Source organism: Phascolarctos cinereus, unplaced genomic scaffold, assembly GCF_003287225.1.
Source record: "Phascolarctos cinereus isolate Bilbo 61053 unplaced genomic scaffold, phaCin_HiC Scaffold_2;HRSCAF=192, whole genome shotgun sequence".
Taxonomy (NCBI): Eukaryota; Metazoa; Chordata; class Mammalia; order Diprotodontia; family Phascolarctidae; genus Phascolarctos; species Phascolarctos cinereus.
This window is the reverse complement of record NW_027555625.1, coordinates 340,702,487-340,725,740: the sequence shown is the minus strand read 5'-3', so window position 1 is coordinate 340,725,740 and position 23,254 is coordinate 340,702,487. Positions and strand designations below refer to the sequence as shown.

General features: G+C 34.8%; 1 protein-coding gene across 1 annotated transcript in view; it reads left to right on the top strand.

The window, feature by feature from the left end:
- TRIM9 (tripartite motif containing 9) overlaps nucleotides 1–23,254 on the top strand; it is a 147,094-nt gene that overhangs the window by 107,433 nt on the left and 16,407 nt on the right. The window lies entirely within an intron of this gene.

Here is a 23,254-nt window from a genome sequence, read left to right as displayed (position 1 = left end):
CAGATGAAGTCAAAGGATTGTGAGATGAAGAAGATAAAGAGAGAAGAGGAAATCATATTGAATGACCTCATTCTTTTTCTCAGTAAAGAGGTAAGGTACTTCCTTAACCGTGAAGGTGGGGGAGGGGGAAGGGAGAGAGACTTGAGGAGAAAAGAGAAGGTGGAGAATAGCTTCTGTGGGGAGGGGCATGTAAAATCAATTAGGGAAGAGGAAAATAATAATTTACTTTGCTGCAGTGAGAGCTCATTTAAGATCAGATATCATAAATGCGTAGAATACCCAATCAGATTATTTGTTTGACTTCCCACAGGTCTACTTAACAGCACATGAATAGAAGAGATGTTGGGATTAATGAAAAGTTGGAGTTTGCTAAGGGATGAATAAAAGCAGGACAAGGAAAGAAGGGATTTGTATGTAGTTTGTAGAACTAAATTGGTTAAATGAGGATCAAAATGGATTAAATCACCTAACCTCCCTATAATCTATCAATGCCTTTTGTGGGACAGAGTTGCAGCATGGATGGTTTCATAAATGTGAAGATAAGAGACAGGAGTATAAATGATGCTGTCCTACCAAGTCCATTGGTAAGCAATAAAGGGACAATGATTCTGATAATCTCTACACAGGGGAGGGAAGCTAAAGGATTAAGGAGGAGGTTGCAAAGGGGAGGAACAAAATCAAACATATTAGAAAAGGGAAGTTCTCACTCTAGCAAGTGAAAAGAGAAGGGGATTTTACTGAAAGGCATTTCTGTGGGAGAGAGGTATGAAAGAACTCCCCAATTGACAAAAATTACTGGGCAAACTAGAGAACATTTTGAAATAAATTAAGTTTATTAAGTTTAGCTGTTTATACCATATTCTATAACAACAAAAAGTTGAAAAGAATGAGATCAGGTACCTTTCACAACTGTGGCTGGAGGTTTATTTCTTTAACAAGAGATAGGAGTGATTGCAAAAGACAAAAGAGATCATTTCAATTGCATGAAATTGAAAAGCTTCCACCTGAAAAAATAAATTCAGCTAGTATAAAAGGAAGTAGTCAATTGGGGAAAATACTTTTGTCAAATGTCTCCTAGAAAGGGAAGTAATAAAAATATGGCCATTTCCCAGTGGATAAGTGGTCACAGAATATGAACAACAGTTTTCAAGAGAATTGCAAGCTATTAACTACCATATGAAAGAATGTTCCAAATCACTAATAATAGAAGAAATCCATATTAAAATAACTGAAATTTTACCTCACATTCAGCAAATTGACAAAGATGACAAAAATGAAAATATTCAGTTTTGTAAGGTTGTGACTATCCAATAGTCAATCTGGAATTAAGATTTTGAAATTCTTACAATGTATAGAAATTTTGACCTTTGACTCAAAGATTTAACTGCTCAACATATACTTCAAATAGGTCAAAACTGGCGGCAAAAACTGGAAAATGTAGGAGAATATCAATGACTAAACAAATTGTCATAGGTGAATATAGTAGAATATTATTTCATATAAGAAATTATATATATGTACATACTATATTTATATAATATATAATATATAGACTATAAAGAAACATGAAAAAACTTATATGAATTCACATAAAGTAAAGTGAGATGAATTAGAAAAACAATATACACAATGACCTCAATAATATAAATGGAAAGAAAAGAGGGTTGGATTTATGATTTCATTGGTTTAAGGAATTTCCTCTAATAAGGGAAGCTGGTATTACAACCATTTATGCTTGTAAAGAGTTGCCTAAGGCACTGAGATGTTAAGTGACTTGCCTAAGATTATACAGACAGTATATGAAGTTTTCTTCACTTTCAGGATGGTGCTTTATTCACTGTATCACTGCTGCCTGCTAACACAATAATAGCAATTTAATGCTATGTAATTATACTGACTAAGCTTGACCCCCCCCCCAAAATGTGCACCTTCCTTCCTTTGTGGAAATGTGAGACTATGTTTGTAAAATTCTTTATGTGTTAGATTTTATTGGTGTCTTTGTTATTTTTACCGAACTGTTTTTTCCTTCTTTTTTAATTTTTTTATGAGTTAAAATTTGATGATCACACAGAACAGAAATATTTGAACTTTTCATTTTGTATATATTCATTGTCATCAGATACATTGACACTGGTGAATCTGAAAGAGTTGGTTGAAAGGTAGCAACTGGATCGATTTCTTGGAAAAACAGGTACCACTATGAAAACTATATTACAAAAGATCTGTAATAATTCTTTGGTACCCAGAGTTCTTGGGCTCAATATCTAAGTGAGTTCATAAACCTGAAAGCTTATTTAAAAGAAGTTGGAAATTAGCCAATTTTTTCTATTTTTCTTTCTCTCTGACTCTGATGGTATAATCTTGCTTTCTCTGTTTTCAGTTCCCATGAGAAAATGAAATAGAAAAAAATTTTTCATTCATATGACTCAACTCACTGAAGCTGCTAATTGGCCCAGCAGAGAAGTGGTAATTCTTTGGCTTGGAAACTGCTCTCACTTCTCCATAAAGCAATAGGAATTCAGATTCAAGCCACATTCCCAATGGGCAGAGGAGATGCAACTTCTTTTCTAATGAATTAGAGCATAGAATGAGGTTGTTAGTACCTCACAGATTGGCATCAGATAATTTGGATGGCACATTTAGTTCTCATCTTTCAGGATTACGAATTTATTTGTAATTCTTACAATTGGCTTGTTACTAGTGGAAACATCCTTATTTACTCAGCTACATTTTCAGAATATTTGTCGGACCTCCCTTGTGGAATTGGTGTGAAGGTATGATATACCATTTCTCCTCAAGGAAAACTATAATAGTATCCCCCCCCCCAAGTACAACTGTACTAAATCTCTCAGAATTCAAAGGTTTTCTAGGGAGAATGCCTTAGAATATCCTTTGAAATTTCCCAAACACCATAAACACTCTTTAATCATTTCATCCCTCAGCCCAAAGTAAACCAGTTAAATCTTTTGTCCCATAGGTAAGGTTGCTTCTTTCAGTCTCAAACCTTGACTTTATGGGCTTAAACTAAAAATTATTAGTGCTCATGCAGTTTATTAGAATTATCAAATAATACAAAGACATAAATGTACATATAAATATTATTTAGAAGGCTGCTATGGAATTTATACATAAGGTCACTTCATGCACGACAGAAAAGGAGCTGCTGACTGAAATTTCTCTCACTGATTGGTATAACTGCTAACTACTCTTCAGCCTGATTTCTGCTGTAATCCACTCCTTTCACAGAAACTTTTCTTCTCTTCTTTTACTCACTGGTTTAGATGAGTTGTTAATTTGCTTTGTCTGTCATCCCCAAATGTGAAAGTCTCTTTCTCAAAAGACACTGAAATTACACCAGAAACTGAGCTCTCAGAGCCTGCCAGCATTCTGATCCCCAAGATTCCTTCTCCTAGTGAAGTGATGGAGACACTCTAAGCTCCTTGGGAGGTCATCCAAAGACCCTAGGTTGCCAAGCGGGTCATCCACATCCCAGTAATACTGGTATTTATCAACTTAGAGTTACAGAAGAAAAAGTAAACTGGTTTACCAATAGACCTTGCCTTCATTCATTTTTCTTTAGTACATTTCATGCTATTTTAGTAAAAAGGAAAGTTAGCTCAAAAGACTTAATTGTATGTATCTTGTGTGAAAAGCCAGGACACACTGATTTTTAAAGAGTAGATCTTTATCCTAAAAGGATTTTAAAAAAATTTATGCAGGAGCTCATTGTTTCTACAGGATAAAATGTAGTCCATAATACAGAAATACATATAATCTTCAGAAAGTTCCATGATACCCGAAAAAAACATAATGACTCAGGAGTACATTTCTGTTGGTTTTTAAATGACACTTGAAACTTTATAATGATATATCCAAACCTTTGCAATCTTTTTCTTTTTCTGGATATTGTGCAGGGGTATGGAAAAAGAGTATTGGGAGAATGAGAAGGGATGGCCAATCATCCTGCAAGGAGATAGAATGTCATAGATCTAGAACTGCAAGTTCTGCAAGCCGTCAGGAGAAAACTATACAAAGGATGTCAATTCCTTTGACATACAAAGGAAAAGACATCCAAATAATTCAAAACTACTCTATTCACACTGAAAAAAATAAAAGAGATGAGAGTGGAATAATGAGTAGTAAGGAACAATGAAACAATGGAGCTCAGGATGTAGCCCAGGGTGATCTAATCTGCAATTCTGAGCTTACCCTTAAATAAAAAAAAGAATATTCAATAACAAAAAATAATTTGAAACTTTTCTAGAAAGAAAACCAGAACTGAAGAGATTGTTTGCTTTTCTAACACCCCAAACAACAGAAATGCAGGAGACCTGAGTAAATGCAGCCTACAAGGACAGCAACAACAACAGAGTGACAATAGAGAACAGTAAGACTTATTTTTAAACGTATGTAAAGAGATAGAGGTGAAGTTGGAAATCTGGTAGAGGTAAGAGTGAAGAGGCAGATGGGGCATTATGGACAGAACTGAGCAACACCCTACCATAGGCAAATTGTTGTTGTTGTTTTGGGGGGGAGACTACATTACAACATGGGAGAGTGCATTAAAAGGAGGGAGGAGGGCACAAAGTATTAGTTGAAGGGGATAAGAGGCATGGGTAATCTGTTTGAATAATTGGGGAGGGGCATTAAGAAAGGGAAGAAATATATAATCAGATAAAAGCAGAAGAGAAAAAAGAACTAATTACAAAACCCTAAAGGGAAAGGAGTAAGAAACAAGAAGTCATTGAGATTAAGGGGAAGAGAGCCAGTGAGAACAGGGCCACTTTAAAAAAGATTAAAGTAACTGAAGAAATTTAATAATAATTTACAGCAGAGGAAGGAAACAATTATAACTTTTTTAAAAAAATTAGAGACAAATGGAAGAAAATATAAACCTAACTCCTAAGTTTAAGTGTGAATGGATTAACAATCCAATTAAACAAATAGGAGTGACAGATCACGTGAGAAGGAAAAAACCCCCGACAATCTGTTCCCTAAAAGAAACACATTTTAAATAGTATTTTATTTTTTCCAATTACATGTAAAGAAAATTTTGAACATTCTTTTTTTAAATAAAATTTTAAATTCCAAATTTTCTCCCTCCTTCCCTTCCCTTCCCTCCCTCCTCCCTGTGAAGGTAAGGAATTAGATATAAGTTTTATACACACACACACACACACACACACACACAATATACATACACACATATTTAGTATATACATGATTGTATATATATATATAGTACATACACGATTGCATATGTATACCTATATATGTACATATACATATATGTTTATATATACATATATGCATATGTGCGCATATATGTTTATATATGCACATATATACATGTGTGTGCATATGTATGTGTGTGTATATATATATACAATTGTGTAAAACATATTTCCATATTAGTCATGCTAAATAAGAAGAAATAGAACAAACGAAAAAAGCAAAAAAAATTAAGTGAAAATATTATGCTTTGCATTCAGACTACATCAATTCTTCCTCTGGATGCAGATAGCATTTTCCATCGCAAGTCTTTTCGAATTGTCTTGGATGATTGTATTGCTGAGAATAGCTAAATCATTCACAGCTGAAGATTGCACAGTATTGCTATTACTGTGTGCAATGTTCTCCTGGTTCTGGTCACTTCACTCAGCATCAATTCATGTAAGTCTTTCCAGGTTTTTCTGAAACCTTCCTGCTCTTCATATCTTATAGCGCAATAGTATTCCATTACATTCATATACCACAACTTGTTCAGCCATTCTCCAATTGATGGGCATACTCTTAATTTCCATTTCTTTGCCGCCATAAAAAGAGCTGCTACAGATATTTTTGTGCATGTAGGATCTTTCCATTTTTTTTAATAAAAGAAATACATTAAAAAACAGATACAAAAAATAAAACTGAGAGGATGGGGAAAGTTTTATTATGGATCAAGTGAATCCAAAAAGAGAAACAGAATCTGTCACCATGCTGTCAGGGATAGCAAAAATAAATATTGCAAAATTAGAAGGAAACCGTATTATGTTAAAAGAAACCATTGACAATAAATCAATATCAGCAATATACTTAAACCTTTCAAATGCTCTAGCATCCAAATTTATGAGGGAAACATCTGAGTTTCAAGAAGATCTAGAGGGGCAGCTAGGTGGAACAGTGGATAGGGCACTGGCCCTGGAGTCAGGAGGATCTGAGGTCAAATCCAGCCTCAACCAAACACTTAACAATTACTAGCTGTGTGACCCTGGGCAAGTCACTTAACCCCAATTGCCTAAAAATAAATAAATAAATAAAGGAAGATATAGAGAGTAAGACAATAGAGACAGGATACTTTGATATTCCACTAGCAGTTTTGAATAAGTCTAACAGAAAGAAAAATAAGAGGGGAAATGGAACTGAACAAATTTCTGGAGAAGGTAGAGTTAAAGGATTTGTGGTATCCTCTAAATGGGATAGTAAAAGAATATACATATATATATATATGTGTGTGTGTGTGTGTGTGTGTGTATACACACATACATACATACACTCACATATGTATAAAATGTATGTGTATTTCTCTGCACTACAGGGAACTTTTACAAAAAATTGACCATATATTAGAGAATGGAGATATTGCAAACAAATGTAAAAAGGCGGAAATAGTTAATATATTCTTTACAGGTCATAATGTAATCAAAATAGAAATTGGTTCAGGGACCACAAACAAAAGTTACAAATCCAAATAGACACTTAACAATGAAATAATATCTTCACAAACATATATTAACATAAAAGAAAAAGGGAGGATTAGTGAATTGAATATGCATTTTTTTTAAAACTGGAAAATCAACAAATAAGCAAACCTAAAACAAGCACAAAAAAAGATACTAAAAACTAAAAGAGGATTAGATAAATTGGACACAGAAAACCCCATAGAAAAACAAATAAAACTAAAAACTTGTTCTGTAAAAAGACTAATAAAATTGATAAATCCTTAGTTATCTGATTGAAAACAAAAGATCAAGTCAATAAAATAGCAAATGAGGTGGGCAAAATCACAGCAAACCCAGAAAAAATAAAAAGAACAACTGGAACATAATATTATATGTTAGCAAAATGGAAAGCATTAAAGAAATAGAGGAATACCTTCAAAAATATAAAATACCAAAACTATTAGAAAACTAGATAGAGATCTTAAATAATCTAATATCAGAAGAGGAAATAGATTTAGCTGTAAAGGAACTAACATGGAAGAATTGGGGGTGGGGGGGGGAACCTCTGGTCCTGATTGATTCGAAGGAGAATTCTATCAAACTTTTAAAGAACAATTAGTACCTGTACTTAAAAAATTAATCTCAAAAATTGAGAAATAAAGCACCCTACTAGGATCCTTTAATGAGACAAATATAGCCTTATCACTTAACACAGGGAAAAGATAAAATGCAAAAAAAAAAAAAAAGGAAAACTATAAGACAATATAATTAATGCATATGCAAATAAAAATCATTTTTTTATGACTGAGTATGATTTATACCAGGAATGCAAGGATGGTTCAACATTAGGAAAACAATATAATTAACCACATTAAAAAACCCAAAACATCCAAAACCCTATGATCATCTCAATAGATGCAGAATAAGCTTTTGACAAAACCCAACACCTTTATGCTTAAACAAAAAAAAAAAACCCTACACAGTATAGGCTTAGAGAGACCTTTTTTAATATCATAACAGCATATATCTAAAACAAAAAGCAAACATCATTTACAATGGGGACATACTAGAACCATTTCCAATAAACATGGGAGTGAAGTAAGGATGCCCACTCTCCACAATATTATTTGATGTAATTCTGTAAATGCTAGCAAATAGTAACAAGACAAGAGAAAGAAAATTTTAAATTGGATATAAGTAAAGATGTGACAGATGCTGAGGATTTGATGGTTTACCTGGAAAGACCCAAGGAATCAGCAAAGATACTGAGACAATAAATAACTTCAGCAAAGTTACAGGTTGCTAAATAAGTCCTCAAACGTCAATAGCATTTGTACATAATATTAACAAATGCAAGAAGCAAGGGAGATCCCATTCCAATTAAGTACAGAATCTGCAAAATATCTGGGAATCAGTCTCCCAAAGTATGCAAAAGACTTGCATAGATTCAATTACAAAGTGTTCCTTAAAGAAATAGAGAATTTAATCTTTGAAAAATCACAGAAGATTTTACATTTATTGATTATTTATTATCATTTTAGGAAGATCAATTTGACAGCTTAGAAGAGATTGGATTAGAGTAAGTAGAGACTCAAAGATAAGGCAAAGAAACCAACCAACTGGCTATTGTATAGTTCAGATGTGAGGTGATAAGGGCTCAAACCAGTGTGGTTTCAGTGTTAGAAAGAGAAGTGGACATATCTGAGAGGTGTTGCAAAGGTAGAAAAACAGCATATGACCACGGATTATTTATTAGAGGTGAGAGAGACTGAAGAGTCTATGATGACACTTAAGTTGTATGTAATCTTGGGTAACTGGGAGAAGGGCAGTATCCTCAAAAGTAATATGTAAATTAGGAAGAAGAGACTGTTTTGGTAGAAAGATAAAGAGTTCAGTTTGGACACATGAAGTTTAAGATCTCTATAGAACATCCAGTTGGAAATGTATAAAAGGTAGGTAGAGATGTGAGATGAATCAGAGAGACAGTTTAGGGCTAGACAAATAGAACTGAGAGATGTATGCATAAAGATGATCATTGAAATCATGAGAGGTGATGATACCATGAAATGAACAGTAATGGAGGGAGAAGAGAAGAGGACCCATAACAATCTTGGGGGAACTTGACTATTAGTAGGCATGACACATCATGCATGTATTGCATGAAGATTCAGCAAAGCAAGCAGAGGCCTGGTCACACAGGTAGGAGGAGAACCAGGAGAGGAGTAGTGTCATGAATTCCTAGAAAGAAGATGTCAAAACAGAAGAAACAAAGGCATCTTAAATTAGAAAGAAGAGATACTACCAGAGAGTATCAGAGATAAAAGTGGTCAATCAAAAGTGTCAAAGGCTACATAGATGTTCAAGAAGGATAAAGATTGAGAAATGGCCATTTGATTTGGCAAGCAAGAGATCATTAGTGAATTTGGAGAGAGCAATTTCAGTTGAGTGATGAAGTCAGAAGTCAGAGGGCAAAGAGTTAAGAAGAGGGTGAGAGGAGAGGAAATGGACACATCTATAGTAGATGGCCTTTTAAAGGAATTTCACCATAAAAGGCAGGGCATGCATGTAAGATGTGGGGCTAGACAGATCAAGTGAGGATTTTTTGAGGATGGGGTAGACACAAGCATGTTTGTAAGCAGTAGAGAAGTTAGCCACTAGTTAGAGAGAAATTAAAAATTAGTGAGAGACTATTTTAGGGATGATAGAGATGGAAATTTCTGGAGAAGACAGGATGGAATGAGAACACTTAGGCATGTAGAGGAATTTGCCTTGGCAATAAGAAGGGCGCTTCACATAAAATAAGAGTTGAAGAACTAATGAGTGGCAGAAGGCGTCTGAGGGATGCAAGATGAGGAACAGGGGAGAAGAGGAAGCTCCTTGAAAATGACTTCAATTATTTCAGGGAAGGTGTGTCATCAGGAGAGAACTAGGTCTTAGTGAGAGTAGGAGGATATAGGGAATGAGAAAAGAAGAGGTTTAAGATAAAATCTGTTTTATTACTTATAGAACTGCCATTTCAGATAACATAGTAGAAGAGTAAGGTAGCTTAAGAGTGGGAGATGGGAGTAGGTTTAGGGGCACAGAATGAAAGGGCAGATATGAACAGGTGCAACCAGAGGGTCAGAATTAGTAGGGTGGGGTAGATATGAAAGCTATGAAGTATGTTAATCATTGAGTACTGAGGTCAGGTAGGTTATTGTTGTCCACAGAGTTTGATCCTCCAATAGAATTGTCCCAGGGGATCAGGCAGCTGTATGCACCCGGAAAACATGGGGGAAGAAGTGTGTGGTGCCTCGAGGGTGTTCAGGTGAGGGTAATGTAAGCCCTGTGGAGTTGTAGATGGCTCAAGAGAGTACCTGCCTGATGTGTGATGGAAAGGCACAGGCAAGGTAGGCCTTGTCTCATTGTTGCTATTTTATTTGATGAAATTATTTCTTTGCATGATTTTTTTTCTTTGAACCACATATTCTTTAAGATTAATTTATTTAATTTCTATTTGGATTTGAATGCATTCTTCAAATGGTATTTTTTGATTTTAATTTTCATTGTGTTGAGGTTAGTAAAAGATATATTTTTGCTTTTGATAGTCTCCTATTTGCTTATGAGTTTTTCTGATTTAGCACATGATCAGTTTTTGTAAAGGTTGCCTTGAAAAGCTGAGAAATATGTATGTTATCATCTAATCTCATTAAAAAATTCTCAGCGGTCCATCACACACAACTTTTCAAAAAATTCCCTTCCAGTCTTTAAGTTCCTTCATGTTAACATTTTATTGAATTTTTCTATGTTTAAAACAGGTAAATTGAGACCTTCAACTGTTAAAGTTTGTTATCTATTTTTTTGTTACAGTTCAATTCAATTTCTTTAAATATTTTTTAATACCTAAACAACTTTGGGCACACATGTGTATGTTTCTATGTGTATATGAGTTTGTGGATAGATAGATAGATAGATAGATAGATAGATAGATAGATAGATAGATAGATAGGTAGATAGAGATGAGAGAGAGAATGGATATTATTTCATTTTCTGTGGTGTTATTAAGCACAATGTAGCTTCTATGCTTATTTCTTTTGATCATATCCAGTTTGACTATTCCTTTTCTGAGTAATTGATAATCCCTGCTACTTTGAATTTATCTGAGGCATAATAAATGCTGCTCCAACCCCTGATTTTAACCACGTGCAAGAATTTTTGCTTCTTTTAAATGTTTTTTTTTCTTAACACCATATGTTAGAATTTCCTTATAATCCATTCTGCTACCCACATCCATCTTTGGGTGAATTCATCTCATTCATATTTATGGTTGTGATTTTTAAATTGCGTATTTCCTTGCATCTTAGCTGTCCCCCCTCCTTTTCCCACTACTCCCTTTTGAAAAGAAGCATGGGATGAAAGAAAAAGAATCTGATGAACACTATTAAGTTATATTTAAATTGGTTTTTTTCCTACTCATCTTCCTCTCTACCTTTCACCAAAACCAGACCCCAATCTCTGGCTCTTATACTTTCTCCATTTTTAGCCCTCATTAAGATATACTCTCTGGAGTTTGTTTCTTTTTCTTCTAACTATTTCTATCCCAACTCTGTCTTCTTAATCCCTCATCTCCCCTCTTTCCATCCCAACTGCTTTTGCTGCTGAGTTAAATGTACTTCTAAATTAAGGTTTTGCATGAGTGTATGTATGATAAACCCACTTTTGTCCTATTCAGAAAAAAGTATGAGATATCTTCTCCCCTCCAAACTTTTCCACTATATTTGTAAACTATTATCATAGACTTAAATTATGTGAAATAATAATCTTTTCCCCTTCTTCATTTCTTCTCTACTATATCCACTTTTCCTTCCCTTTTCATTTCACTCATAAAACCAACCAAACAGAACAAATCCATTTCTAGGACCCTTTTTGTATGCTACTTAACTTTCTATTGGTCCCCTGAAGACACTGGTATTTGGAAAAGGCATTTTATCTTTGGTAAGCCTCTCTATCTCTGGTTTGATTATGAACTCATCCCCTTTCTATTGCTCTGACATGTAATTTCTTATTTGTTTATAATATAATTAATCATGCTGTGCAGTCAGTGTGTAGTCTTTTTAGCTCTCATTCATAATTCTTATATTGGGGGATTTGTAAGGACTGAAAAAAAAATGACTAGTCCTGCATCTTGTTGGTCACATGATAATCTAGATCTCACACTATACTACAGAACACTAATCATCAAAATAATGTGGTACTGGATAAAATATTGGTTAATTAGTGCAAAAAATAGTTACTCAACATCCTGAAGCAGACTTATTAGCCTTGCATTCAATAAAGTCCAATACCCCAGTTAGTGGAGTGAGGAGTCACTATTTGAAAAGAACTACTGGGAAAACTGGATGAAGTCTGGCAGAATTTAGGTTTAAATAACCATTTCACACAATATGCCAAGATAAGTTCTGAATCAATACATGACCAACATGTAGAATAAAATTACCAAAGTTCTAAAGAGGAGGAAAACTCAGTTAAAAATATTAAATAGAAGCAGAGGGGGAAAAAAACAAAGATGTCAAAACAGAAGAAACGAAGGCATCTTAAATTAATCCAATTACCTCTAGATAAATATTGGACCAAGGAAATTAGTTCAAGGAAATTAAACCAATACCTGATGAGGCAGATGACCCTGTGGATTCCCAAGAGATTTAGTACCAGACCCAAATGGCTCAAGAGACAAATGAGAATCATGAAAGCCAAATTTATTTCCTGCACAACGGAAATAATTGGGATAATAGGTAAATTTGGGTTGATAGTGCTGAGTCTTTCAAAAGAAGCACAAGAAAGAAAAAATGATTGGGAAAACACATATATAGAAGTGAAGAACAATATGGAAGGAGAGAATCCAAAAGCAACAATGTTAAAAGAATGTATTCTCTATAGAAGAAAAAGACATAGATCTCAAAGACAAGATTAATAGAAGAAACTTAGGGTATCATAGATCTCCAGTAAAGAATGTGAGAAGTCAAAAAACCCAAACACCATGAAGTAAGGAATAATTAAGGAAATTGCCCAGAACTTCTGAACACAGAAAACTGTGTCAATCTAAAGAATCCACAGGCAGAGAGGGTGGAGCCAAGATGGCTGATTAGCAGGTAGAAATGCAACCCAGTGTTCCCCTACACCTCCTTCACAAAGATCTAGAAAGTGTAACCAGAACACATTCTAAATAGAAAATAGTTTTTAAATAACAGAAAATCTTTTTTCTATCTATAGGTTTGCATAAGGAGACAGACAGAGAGATCTGCAGACACTGAAGACAGGGTCAAGTGAACAATGTAGGGTTAACATAACATTCCAGCACACAGAAAGGCTAACACCAGGGCATGAAAATTAGATGCCAACTGACTACTTGGTCACTCAGTTCTGCATCACAGATCCATGTCACATTGAGGAAGCGACCTATGCCTAGGGGTGGCATTGCATAGTGAGGAGTCAGGTTGTGTACAGCAAGATGAACAATTTTACAAGTAAACAGCAACTGTGAGTCTTTGATCCCAGGAGTAGAATGGGGTCTCAGTCTGGGTCCTTGTATAAATCCTACAGAATAATCAAGGCAGGAACAAAGAGGAGTCTCCAATTCTCTTATTCTGAACCTGTCTACTTGGCTTATAGTGGTTGAGACCAGCAGCAGTTTATTGGAATTCCAACTATGGAAAAAGCCCACTTTGTTAAGACCCAAATTTAGGTCAGGAACTTGCAAAGTTCTAGGAAGGCAGTGATCAAACTTTGCATTGTATAAGACCACTTTGGGAGGAGTAAAAGCTTACAGGTTCCCAGCCTGATGTATCACTGAGATTCTGGTTTAAAAAAAAAATGAGACTAAATACCCCACAAAAAAGCAGAAGAAAGACCAAAGAAGAAACAGCCTAAGCTAAGCCAGTGGCTCCTGAAGTACCCAAATCCTACCCTAAAGTCAATAAGTAGAATGGAAAAATGAACAAATAAACAAAAATCCTGCTATAAAGAGTTATGGTGACAAAGAACTTCAAGGCACAAACAAAAGAGAATGATTAGAAAACATCTTAAATAGTCTCCAAGAAAAATAAACATTGTATACAAGTTTAAGTAGAATTCCCCGAAGAGGTGGAAGAGGATTTTTTTAAGAGTTTAAAAATTATTTTAAAAATCAAATGATGGTGATAGAGGGAAAAATAAGAAAAGAATTGAGAGCTATGGGAGAAAGAATTGGAATGAAAATTAGCAGTTTGAAACAAGAGATATAAAACCTTATCTTGAAACAAATTCCCTGAAAATTAGAATTAACTAAATAGAAGCCAATGAGTCCATGAAAAGAGTGATATTTAAACAAAAACAAAATGCTGGGGGAAATAAAAATAAAAAAATGTATGGCACCTCATACCAAAACCAACTGATCTAGGAAACAGATCCAGGAGAGACAATTTAATGATTACTAAAAATAACTAAAAGCCATGATTCTTGCCTCTCCAAACCCACCAAAACAAAACAAAACAAAACCCTAGATATCATATGTCATGATATCATTAAAAAAAAGTGTTCAGATCTTTTAAAATCTGAGGGTAAAATGAGAATAGAGAGGATTTACCTATTGCACCTATGAGGGCACCTAGGTGGCACAGTGGATAAAGTGCTGGGCCTAGAGTCAGAAAAATCTGAGTTGAAATCTGGTCTCAGAAATTTACTAGCTGTGTGATCTTGGGCAAATCACTTAACTTCTGTTTGCTTCAGTTTCCTCAACTGTAAAATGGGAAACATAACAGTACTTGCCTACTAGTGTTGTTATGAGGATAAAAAGAGATAATATTTGTAAAGAGCCAATTATATGAATATTAATTATTGTTATTAACCTCCTTAAAGAAACTCCAAAATAAAAACTTCTGGGAACATTATGGCAAAAATTCAATGCTTTCAAGTCAAAGATAAAATATTATAAGTAGGCAGAAAAAAAGAGTTCAAATACTGAACTGCAAGGCCATAAGATTTAGTAGACACCATAAAGCTTGGGATACAATATTTCAAAAGACAGAATCTGGAGAGGGAGACAGAGACAGAGACAGACAAAGAGAGACAGAGAGACAAGGAGAGACAGAGAAAGAGAGGGAGAGAGAATCACAGCAAGTAAAATGGACAATTTTAATTACATAAAATTTTTAAAAGTTTTGTACCAACAAAATACAGTTACATTTAAATGAGAAGCAGGTAAGGGGGAAAAAATCTTTGCAATAAGTGTCTGTGAGGAAGGGATCATTTAAAAGATATACAGTGTGCCACAGAAAATCTTAGTGCAGTTTTGAGCTATTATAAGGAACTGATTCAAATTTTTAAGAGTAAGAGTAATTTCCTAATTGGTCAAGAGATATGAATAGGCAGTTTTCAGAGGAAGAAATTCAAGGTTTCAATAGCCACACAAATGCTCTAAATCACTAATGATTGGAGAAATACAAACTGAAAAACTTCTAAGGTTTTAACCCATAGCCATTAGACTGTCAAAATTGACAAAAAAAAAAAAAAAGGAAAATAACAAAGCCTGAAAGGGCTGTGGAAAAACAGGCACATTAATACATTGTTCAACTAGTGAACTGTGAGCTAGTTCAGTCATTATGGAAAGTATTCTGGTACTGTTCCTGGTCTATTCCCCCAAAGGGGAAAAAACAGTAGAAAAGGAGATATATGTACAAAGATATTTATAGCAGCTCATTTTGTTGTGGCAAAAAAAAAAAATGGAAACAGAGGGTATCTATCCACCAATGGAATGGTTGAACAAGTTATAATAAATGAATGTGATGCAAAACTGTTTTGCTATAAGAAATAATGGAAGGGATAGTATCAGAGAAACCTAAGAATACTTGTATGAAATGATATAAAGTGAAGTGAACAGAAACAAGAAAACAGTTTATAAAATAACATTATTGTAATGAAAAACAAAATTGAAGGAATTTTAAAACTCTGATCAACATGACTAACCATGATTTGAGAAGGCCGATGATGATGCATGCTACCTATCCACTGACATAAAGCAAACTGACCCAGAATGCAGACTGAGACTTTTTTTAAGGACAAGGTTACTGGGGAAATTTACTATGCACATTTGTGGTGGAAGTTTTGTTTTTCTTTCTCAATGGAAGTTGGTAACTGAAAAAAATTTAATTGAATAAAAAGAGAAAAAATCCAGTGATTGTCTCTAGAAAAATAACTTACATAACCAACTCTAAGACATATAGTGGATGAATTTAACAATTCCAAGGAAAAGCAACAAAATCTTTCAGCAACCAGGAAAAAGACCATCAAATATAAATGAAAGAAATTTCAAATAATGCAAGACTATTCTGTACCCCCGAGATAATTTTGTACCCATCAGAAACCACAGAAGAGATGGAATTCTAAATTATGAATTCTAAAAATCTAATAAGCTCAAGATGCAACTCAAAGTGAGATACACTTAAAACCCAAACTTAGTCACTCATAGGGAAAAAAGGGAATTCAATGAAACTAAAACTAAATTTCAAAACTTTAAATATGAATGGATTAAACAATCCAATAAAATGGAAAAGAATGAAATAAGGGTTAAGAAAACAAAAACTTATAATCTGTTGATTAGAAGAAACAAAATTAAAAAGCAAAGACATACACAAAATAAAAATCAGGGTCTGGACCAAAATGTATTATGTTTCAAGTGCATGAAAAAAGAATAGGAGTAGAAATCATGCTATTAGACAAAACAAAAACAAAAATTCACAGTATAAATAGAACTTAACAAAAAAAATACATTTTGCTAAAAGAAATCATAAACAACAAACTAATATAAATTTCAATATATATTCCAAATACCCTATCATCTAAATTCATAAGAGGAAAAGTAACTTAAATACAAGAAGAAATAATTAATACAATTTTGAACAAATACAATAGAAAGAAAAACAAAAGGAAAAACATAAAATTGAACAAAGTGTTAGAGAAATGAAAGCTAAAAGACTTCTGACATCTAAAAGAAAGCACAAAAGAATATAAGTACTTCTCAGCACCACATAGAAGTTTTACGAAAATGAACTGTGTTTTAGGGCATAGAAATATTGCAAATAGTTATTTTTAAAAAGCAGAAACTGTAAAAACTTTCTATGCAAAATATAACATAATAAAAATAGTAACCAGTTAAGGAAGAGCTAACAGAATGAATAGACTAAATGGAGATTTAACAGTGAAATTCTAAATAATAAGTGGGTAAAGAACAAATCTTACAAACAATTAATAATTATGTGAAAGACAATTATAATGATGAAACAAGATAACAAAATTTCTGGGATGCAACTAAGGGAGTTGTCAAGGAGAAAATCAAATCCCTAAAAACATACACCAACAAAGTAGAAAAGGAGAGCATTGAGTTGTGAACTGACTATACATTTAAAATTTAGAAAGTCAACAATTAAATGCAAAATAAATACAGCAGCAGAAATATTGAAAATCAGAAGAAAAATGATTAAAAAGAAGGGGGTAGAAGATAGAGGAAAATCAAATTGCAAATACAAAAAATTAAAAATAAGAATTCACAACAAATTAAAGAGAATTAAAGAAAGTTGTTAGAAACCATTTATTCTATTTGTTCTTAAAAAAACAACAACAACCTGATAAGTTAAATGAAATTGGTGGATATTTACAAAAAAATAAAATATCCAGATGGAAAGAACAAAAAACAATGAAGTTAAGTAGCCTAGTCTCATAAAAAGAAATTGAAAACTCAAAACAATTCCCATAGAAAAATAATATAGGATCAGATGGTTTTAAAAGCGAATTCTAGAAAAGTTAAATAGTAATTAACTCTAATATATACATTATTCAGAAAAAATAGGGAAATGAAAGATCCTGCCAAACAAACTGTTTAATGCAAATATAGTCTTAATCCCTAAACTAAGGAAAGAAAAAGCAAAAAGAGAAAACTAAAAAAAAGTACCTCTAATGAATAATCATATAAAGATGTTGAATAAAATATTATCCAGGCATGAGGTGTTGAAGGCCTGTATTAGAATGGTGGCAGCATCAGAGTAGAGAAGAAGGCATTTAGGAGAGATGTTGCAAAGATGAAATCTAGGCCTTGGCAACAGATTGAATATGGGAGGGGAGTGAAATAGAGGAATCCAAGGTGATTACTACATTGTGAGTTTGAGGGACTGTCAAGATGGTGCTGCCCTCTGCTATAATAGGATGCAAGAAGTATCTCAATTCCCTTGCCTCCACCAGTGAGCTGAGGAGAATGAGTAAAGGTGCAACCAGTACTGGACACTGCAGCCAGAAAGGCTAGGTCATCAAGGGGGAGGCTAGATTTCAGTAAGCTCCAGTAGATGGAAGGAGTGGGATAGAAAAATATTTAAGATGAAGGGAAATTTGTTGTCTCTGGAACACACATTCCAGAGGGCACAGTGGAAAGGCTGGGTGGAATTAGGATGAAATTTGGGGATAGGAGAATTGGAGGGGGAGTATTGAGGACAAGGAATTAGGTGGTAGAGGATGTGGAATAGGTTTGAATGATAATCCATAGAAGTTCAGAGTCACTGGAATACGAAAGGTGTGAAAACTATGATTATTGTGTGAAGGAGGCCACTCCTCTACTTTTCAAGGATAGGCAGGGCAAGATATAGGAGATCTAACATCAAAGGGAGGATTGCTCGTTTTTGTACCAGAGGTTCTCCATAATCCAGTTGGGAAAGTTGGGCTGGCAGCAAGACAGGGAAATGGTTTTGTGCTGCTATATATGTAAGTGATTGCTTTGGGGCTGATGGAAGATGCCTAGCCAGGCCCTAGCAGCTTTTCCTCGGGGTACTTGCAGTTCCCAGCAGGTAATGGAAGTCTCAAATCACTATAAATATAATAGAATAGAAACAATATGATAGACAGCAAACTTCCCTTTATCTTAAATCTATTACTCTCCCACTACTTCCTTCTACTAGCTCTAACTAAAACTTGGTCCCCGATGACACAGACACCCTAGCCACCCTTCCTTATACTGGACATACCTTCACTCATTCTCCTCAGCCCACTGGTCAAGGTGAGGAAGTTGGAATAGTCCTTGCTCCCCATGGCCATTTCCAGGTTCTCCCCTTTCCTTCTTCACTTTGTAACCTCTCTTTCTTTGAGATTCATGTCCATATCTACCACCCAATCTATAGACTTTTGAGTCATTCACCTTCCTTCCTCAACGAGTTTGATACCTGGCTTACAATTTTCCTCTCCTACCCCACTTCTATCCTCATACTAGGGGACTTCAATATATGTATTGATTCTCACTCAAATACCCTAACCACTCAGTTTCTCAACCTGCTGGCCTCCCTTGACCTATTCCTCCATCCCACCTCAGCCACATATAAATTGTGGACCATACCTACAATCTTGCCTTCACCCATAAATGTATTACCTTGACGTAGAAGAATTCTTAAATTCTCTTATCCAACCATAATAAGAGAATTTTCACCTCTCTCTCTGCCTTTCCTTGCGTTACTTTACTCTTTATCTTTAGTGTAATGTCTAGTCCCTTTACTCTTCCAATTCTCTCCCAACCCATATCCGTATCTTGACTTCTTGGTGAATCAATTCAATTCTACATGGTCCTCTTCTCTTGAATCTCTAGCCCCTTATCATATTGTTGACCATGTCTAGCCAAGCCTCAGGCTTTGCAGCATTTATCTATGACAAAATATCTGATGTCCAAGATATTTAGATTCATAAGATCCAAAAGGAAGGTATTCTCTTCTCTCTCTTCTTTGCCCTATCTTTATTCAGACCATGCCCACTAATCATTAATGTCCTCCAGGAGTCTGTTCAGGGCCTTCTCTTCTTCCTCTCTATTATTTGAAGATGTCAGCAGCATCCTTGGATTGATTTGTCCCCTCTACATAGATTATAATCACATTCATCACTGCCTTCTCCCCTAAATTCTGGTCTTATATCTCCAACTACCTATTTTATATTAAATGTTCTTTAGATATCTTAAATTGAATGTGTTGAACCTAAACTCAATATCTTTTTTTCCCCCAAAAAACATTGCCTAACTTCCTTAGTACTACTGAATGTACTACCATCCTCTCAGTCACTCAGGCTCACAACCAAGGTGTCATTCTCAATGTCTCATTTTCTTTAACATCCCTCCATGCCATATCCAATGTTTTGCCAAGTCCTGTCTCTTCTACCTTCCTAAAATTTCTTGTATATGCTCCCTTCTCTCCACTGCCACTGCCTCCCCCTTGGTGCAGGACCTCATCATGTTATGCCTGGATTATTTCAGCAGCCTGTTGATTTATCTTCCTGTCTCAATCATTGCACATTCCAGGCCTTTCTTCACTTGGCTATCCAATTGATATGTCTGAAGCAAAGATCTGAGTATAACATCCCCTTATTCATCAAATTCCAATGCCTTCATATTACTTCTAGGATTAAATATAAGATACTCTATTTAGCATTAAAGCCCTTTATAACTTGCCTGGTTCCTACCTTTTCAGTCTTCTTAAACCTTGCTCACCTCCACATGCTCTGACACCAGACTCTTTGCTATTTTTTGCACAAGACAATCCATCTTCCAACTCTGGGCATTTCCACAGCTGTCCAATATAATTGAAATTCTCTTCCCTCTTCATTTCCAGGTAGGCTTCCCATGCTGCATTTGAGTCTGAGGTAAAAATCCCACTTCCTATAAGAAGCATTTTCCCATCCCCCCTTAAAGGGTGCCTTCCCTCTCTTGATTACCTCCAAATTATCCTTCATAGATCTTGTTTCTACATAGCTGTTTGTAAGTTGTCACATCAGAAAATGAGCTCCTTGAAAGCAGGGAATTTTTTCCATTTGGTTGGTTTTTTTGTTTGTTTTGGTTTGGTTTTTTTGCCTTTCTTTGTATCCTTAGCGATAAACAAATAGTAGGTGTTCAATAAATGTTTAACTGAACAAAGAGCTATTTTCCAGTAGATAAATAGACGAAGAATAGGAACAAGTAATTCTCAAGAGAAAAAAGGCAAGCCATCCCCAACCACATAAAAAACATAGTATGAAAAATTCAAATTAAAATAATTGAAGTTCCAGTTATTTTACACACATAAAACTGTCAATGAGAAAATGACAAGTAAAGGGATTGTGTGAATTGATTGAATCATTCTCTTTTCTTTTACTTTTGCTTAGGCATTTGGGGTTAAGTGACTTGCCCAGGGTCACACAGCTAGTAAATGTCAAGTGTCTGAGGCAGGATTTGAATTCAGGTCCTCTTGACTCTAAAGCCAGAGCTCTATCTGCCGTACCACCTAGCTGCTCCCAATTGTCAAAAAACAATTTGGAATGATATCCCAAAATTCTGTAAATTGTGCATAACCTTGGACTTAGCAAAACCACAACTGGGAATATAACCAACCCATAAAAGACAAAGAAAGAGAAAAAAAACATATTTTGGAGTCAAATTGTGAAAAGCTAAATGCAACAGAGAGCCAATGAAACTTTGGGAACATTTAAGAAATAGTGCCAAACTGGAAGTTTAAGAAGATTGCTTTGGTAGTTACTTGGAGCATTGATTGCAGAAGGGGGAAAAATGGAGAAGAGAGATAAATTAGGAGGCCGGTGCAATACTTTAATTGAGAAGTGATAAGGGTCTGAACTAGGGTGGGAGTAGTGTGAGTAAAGAGAAGAGAATGGATACAATATATGTGAAGGACCTGGAAACTGATTTAGCATGGGGGAAGGGATAGAGTAGGGGTCTCCAAGATTGTGTAAAGTCAAGGATGAAGGTGAGATATCAAATCTAGGTGACTGTAAAAGTGCCTTTAACAAAAATAGTGAAAGTAGGGATCGGTGTGCTACTAGGGCAATGTGTTCTACAGCAAAAATAATATTGTTTGGTGGGCTCAAGGATAGAATACATAGCTCTATCATGGTTGGCAAGAGGTCTTTTATTGATTGCTTAAAGAAAGAAAAAATCAAAACACTTGTTTTTCTGCCATTTCACAAACAGCAATTTCTGTCACTATTTAAGAGTTATTTTTAATGACACTTTTTGGTGCAGATTGTGCACCTGTTAACATATATTTTTCTTTCCAGGGACATTTAAAGGGTCATTTAAGGGACTGTTTATTTATTTCTTCCCTGTCATCTGTCATATTTCTGAAAAAAGCAGCCTTCATTGTTCTGAAACTGGGCTTTAACATAACTTGGGCAAGTCTTACTGAAAAGTCTAATTTTATTGTGTTGGAATTCCAACCTCCACACTGGTCTAGTGCCCAACTGCTGGAAAATTTATCAAGTTAGTGGTTTCAAGTGCAAGGGCAGTAGGAGAGGGAAAAAGCATGATTCCGTTCTTGGTAAGAAGGAACAGCTACTATATTTGCTTTTCCTCACTTAACTCAAAAGAAAATTGATTGGTATTTGTTAACTACTTGTTAATAACAATAGGAGGCAGCTAGGTAGCTCAGTGGATAGAGTGTTGGGCCTTGAGTCAGGAAGACCTGAGTTCAAATATGGTCTCAGACTAGCTATGTGCCACTATGCAAGTCACTTAGCTTCTGCTTGCCTTAATCCATTAGAGAAAGAAATGGCAAACAACTCCAATATCTTTGCCAAGAAAATCCAATAGATGGTATAGTCCATGGGGTCTTGAAGAGTCAGACATGAATGAACAATGAAAACAAATAGCAACAGAAAATGGAATAATACTTTTTATCTGAAAGGGACCTTAGAGAACACCTAGTCCCAAATTTATATTTTACACATAGGAAAACCAAAGCTCAGGGAAGCTAAATAAATCATCCAAAATTAAAACTTAGCAGAGATGGTACTTGAACTCAGGTATTTGGATTTAAAATAAAAAATTTTGGGGGTCTTATGGTTAAAAATCAAGAAAAATGCTGGTACAGAGTGGGGCATTTAAGATCAATATTAACTGCCATAAATTAATCTCCTAATATCTGTCTAATCTTGGAGGGTGTTTTTGAAAGGGCAGTTTTTCTCACTTTCATCCTAAAGAAGAGGGAGAGCTGAATCTGGTGAAAAGATATAAGTGAGCAAATACACTGAGGAGAGGAGGTAAAGAACTCTGTCAGTGCCAAAGGGTCACCAACTATATGACTGGAATCAGGGGCTGCTACCTGCCTCTTCCACAGCTTCAGTAACATTGAAATGAGAAACAGGAAAGCAAGAAGAATACATTGATACTCTTATCAGAACTGTGTGATTGGAGCTTTACATAAGTCATGATTGATGTGCCTGTAATTCCACAGAGATACAACCCTATAAATTCAAAACTCCCATCCCCAACTCTTCTCTGCACACATTATTTCACTCTCTATGGAGAAATGAATCTCCTTTACCAATCCTTCTTCATTAAGAGTTTTATTTCTATTTTGTCACTTATTTTAAATGAAACTTTCTTTAATATCACTTAATTGCATTACTATACTAATTTATGTATGTATTCCCTTTACTAATAAATGCAACTAGGGAGGAGGAAAATGAGTCATTATGTACCTAAGGAGAGAGACTTAATTGCTGAGAATTTTCCTAATACATAGGCTAAGATT